Source organism: Tachysurus fulvidraco, chromosome 25, assembly GCF_022655615.1.
Source record: "Tachysurus fulvidraco isolate hzauxx_2018 chromosome 25, HZAU_PFXX_2.0, whole genome shotgun sequence".
Classification (NCBI taxonomy): domain Eukaryota; kingdom Metazoa; phylum Chordata; class Actinopteri; order Siluriformes; family Bagridae; genus Tachysurus; species Tachysurus fulvidraco.
This window is the reverse complement of record NC_062542.1, coordinates 13432939-13437641: the sequence shown is the minus strand read 5'-3', so window position 1 is coordinate 13437641 and position 4703 is coordinate 13432939.

Sequence of the window (4703 nt, the reverse complement as noted above, 5' to 3'; positions counted from 1 at the left end):
GCATCTTGGTTTGAATTCATTTGTTTACTGCTTCTATGAGTGATTTATATGTAAGAGCTCTGTTCAGATCAGTACTCATGCGCATCACAGTGAAAGATGAAGACGGTTCACGTTGTCCTTCTGTTGGTGGCTTTAACAAAAGAATCCACTCTCGATTTAGTGCGAAAAAACGTCTTCGTAAGCTTAGACATGACCTGGTCTGATGCTCAGGATTATTGCAGGAAGCATTATGAAGATCTTTCGACCATCAACACACCATGGGATCTTTCGAAGTTTGGAAGAGACGTCCACGATTATCTCTCTGTTGAAGGTTGGGTCGGCCTTAGTAAGGGTTCGCTTGACCCGGTCTACACTGTTTGGTCAGATGGAAGCATTTTAGGATTGCCTGTGTGGAAATTTAACAAGCCATCTAACTTGAAGTCTTTGCACTGTGTGAGTGTATACAACATGGAGTTGAGTGATTATAATTGTAGAAGAGTTATGCCATTTTTCTGCTACATATGGACACCTCCCATGGTCTTGGTAGAGATGATGCTGACCTGGGAAGAGGCACTGCAGTACTGCAGAACATTCTACACTGACCTGGTAAGTGTGACCACTGATGAAGATCTGAAATCATCTAAATCGATAAGCATGAGCAGCAATACTTCCAGTGTTTGGACAGGTTTACGCTTCATGGATGGTTCATGGTTCTGGGTGAACCAGGATCCTTTGGGGAACATGACCTCCTTACCCTCATGCCCTGTGAACCCTTACCGCTGTGGAGCCCTAAAGGCTGGACAAGACGTCTTGGAGAACAGAGACTGCAATGAGAAAATGAACTTCCTGTGCATTTCCTAAAAAAGAGTAAGGACTATATCTTCTGTTATCAGATGGCTTAATATTATGTCTGTTGTAAAATATAAAAATATAACATACACTGTTTTATGTATATAAATACATTTATTTATGATAATATTCCATATTAACATCCCATTCTTCTGTATATTGACAATAGTGAAATCTTTTTAAGTGAAGTTTATTTCTTCCAAGGTCTCTGCAGTCGAAACCAGAGGGAACGACAAAGAAGAAGACAGATATAATGCACACTGAAAAACTCTTGTAGAATTTAGTTAGCTGAAATGTGTATATTGGTCCAATGGGATTGAATTGAGTAACATTAACACAGTTCATTGTTGTGCATCTAACATGATTCGAGTGTGTATAATAAAATCTGTGAATAAAATCATAAACAGAGTTCAAAAGCATCCCATAAAAAGAACATGTTTGAAAATTACTGCATAAACCATTACGCGGACCTGTCGACCATTAACTCACAGAGGGAGCTAAATAATTTGAATAAATGAATGCACTAGATCAAAACTGGATCGGCCTGAGCAGGAGTTACACAGATAATAGATAACAGATAATAATAGAAATGTAGTTGCGATATACTGATATGTAATTAAATAAAAAAAGTCAAAATACCGTAGTGAATATATACTTTTTAATTAGAAATAAAAAGTGATTATTTACAATAACATGAGCAAAATGTAGAATTTTAGAAACATTCGATTGAATTCCATTGTTCTTGGCGTGTTAATCAAATTGTGACGATCCTTTTGTGATAAGTAATAAGAACAATTTTGCTTCAATTTAAATTTAAGTTATCGTTCTTTTTGTTTTTTATTAATTAATATCAGATCATTTCAATTTGGTCTCACACTTCGGAACATACTGTATGTTACATTTTACGAGTAACATCTGTATTGTTAGCTTGAATTTGTAAATTCTACTGTACCATTGCATAGTATTAAAAAAACTTGAAGCAAAAATGTTTCCTCTTTTTCTCCAACGGCTAAATGTTGGGGTTAGTTTTATACTTATTTCTTGTCTGTGGTGTTTAATGAGATGTAAATGCAAATTTTCTTTCAGTTAAAAGCACAACATTTTGGGGAATAAAATCTTGATGGCCAGACTTAAGATGTTCTGAGGTGTTTCTTTTTTTTCCCCTCAAAATGGAGAAGACACATCAGTTCCATATGATTAAATGGAGTAACATTAACACAACTGAGAAACATGATTTAAACTAAGAGATTTAGTGAGTTTAAACTTAGTGAGATTTCACATTGTAACTCTCATGTTATTACTATGAGGATCGATCACGCTCAGTCTACATCGTTTAATCTAGCGATTAAAAAATTTGAAAATACATTTTACAGAATTTGTTTCACCACTAAAGATAATTTGAACTGAAAGCTTGGATAAAACAAATACTATTATTTCATTTGTGAATAGATCGGCCATGCTAAAGGGTCGTGTTACATTAAAAAATCGATTTATATCATTACCATTAAACCATTTATAACTTAATGTTAAGGAACATCCATCTGGAAAGTTTGGTTGGACTTCCTGTCTCATTTAGCAACTACAATGAAACATATTTGGTCAGTTTGGACATTCGGAACTAAGTCCGAACTAAGAACGATGCTAATTCATGCAAATAATGTCTCGGCGGTATATTTGCTTAAAGGCTACACGTCACCTCACCTCATCTCATGCCATCTCAAGTCATCCGACCATGTCAGTTTAGTTAGTTTTAGTTGTATGTACAGCTGTAACAGATGTTGAGTATATGAATGTTTATATATGTGTGTGGTTTCTTAAACACTCATCACATTGCTCAGAAACATGCTGTCAAAATTTATAGCATTTTTTCCCTTATCTGTAGATTTCCCTTTCTAGTAATTGTGTTGCTTAATGAAATTATATTTTCAAAATATAACAAACAATTTCTTTCAAGCTTAGATAGCTTAAATAATTTCTTTCAGTAAGCTTAGATGTGCTCATGCTAAGGACATGTGATTATCTTTAAAGAAATATCAAAAGAATAGCAACTTGAATAACACACGACATTTCAGGTATTTTGCAAATTTAATGGACGTTTAAGATTAAACGGTTTTATTTTCCTACGTGAAACTAAAGACAGGAGGTAGTAGTCGGAACGGACGTTTTATTATATTAGATTAGCTACTGCTTTTTTAAATCTGATTAATCAGATGGTGTCGATTGCTTGTGGCATTTGTTGTTTGTTTGACAAACAATTGTTTGAATAAAAATGAAAAAAAAAAAGTTGCACTCCATCTCAATTGTACAATCAGGAATTTTGCTTGGTTGTAGTTATTTGCACTAACATGAGAATAAAGCACTTAAAGAAATGTATTACAAAAGGAAAAGTACCAGATGCTGTGTTTTGTCATGTAAATGCAAAGATTTGCTTTGGGACATTTCCTGAGGAAATTATTCAAAGTTGTGCATTTTGGTTTTGCATTTTTTTTTTTTTTTGTCTCCAGCTTCTATGAGAGATTTTAAGCCTGGGCTGTTCAGAACAGAGCTCAAACGCATCCCATCTAAAGATGAAGGCTGTTCACGGTGTCCTGCTCTTTGCGGCTCTGACAGGAGCAGCTACTTGTCTGTTCACTAGAAAATACTCTTTTGTGACAAATGCTAAGGATTGGAACAGCGCTATGACATTCTGCAGGAAGTATTATGTGGATCTGGCAACCATTAGCTATGAGATTAGTGCTGCTAATGAGTATTCTACTCAAGAAAGCTGGATCGGCTTGAGGAGGAGCTCGCTTTATAGCAGCTTTATGTGGTCTGATGGAAGCGATGTAGAATATACAAAGTGGAAAGCTGGTGAGCCGAAGATTTCGAGCGGTTCCCTTTGTGTGTATCTGTATATGTACGCTTCATTTGTTACTGAAAATTGTTCGAAATCTCTGTCGTTCATCTGCTACTACTGGACGCCTCAGATAATCATGCCGCAGCAAAAGATGAACTGGGAAGATGCGCTGAATTACTGCAGAACATATCATAAGGACCTGGTAAGTCTGAGCACCGACGACGATCTACGTGCAGTCAAGGCCACAAACCAGACTTATCAATCACCAAGTCTGTGGACAGGCTTGCGCTTCATTAATGGTCTATGGTTCTGGGTGAACAACAAACCTCTGGGGAACCTGACCTCGATGTCCTCATGCCCCACCAGGCCTTTCCAATGCGGAGCTCTGAAGACTAAAGGTTATATATTAGAGTCCCTAAACTGCAATGAAGAAATGAACTTTCTTTGCTATTCATAAGAATAGCAAGTATCTACCAATTCCCTTAAGGTCAGTAACAAAAGTAATAACATGACACTTTTGCACTGTTTGCAATTTATGATGAGAACAATTTACATTTTGATGTTTTTAAGTTTTTTTTATTTTATATTTCTCACAGCGCTTCACTGCAAAAACAGGACAGAATGGAGAAGAAAGGAAAAACAGCGTGAAGCCTGATACATGACGTCGGATACTATTTACTCTAGTGTATTCTATGTTCTTTAATATAATCATTCTAAAAAGTAACACATAAGCTAGGAATAATTTCTACTTTCGTTCTTTATCAGTCTACAACTAGAAATTGTAAACGAAACGAATTCCCTACGTAAGCATGGTTTGTTTTTTATGTACTAATGTAGTCTTTGCTTTGTCTTTACTTATGTTCACACTGTAAATCTAGTTATCGACTATATTAGTAATTATGTAATCATAAATAATGACATTATTTATCTGTAGAAATGTGTTTTTTGAAAAAATGTAGAAAAAATGCAAAGAAATGTTCTTATCAAGAAGAAAAGTTAACACCTTTTTATTGCACCTAGTGTATGAGGTCTGAGTGTG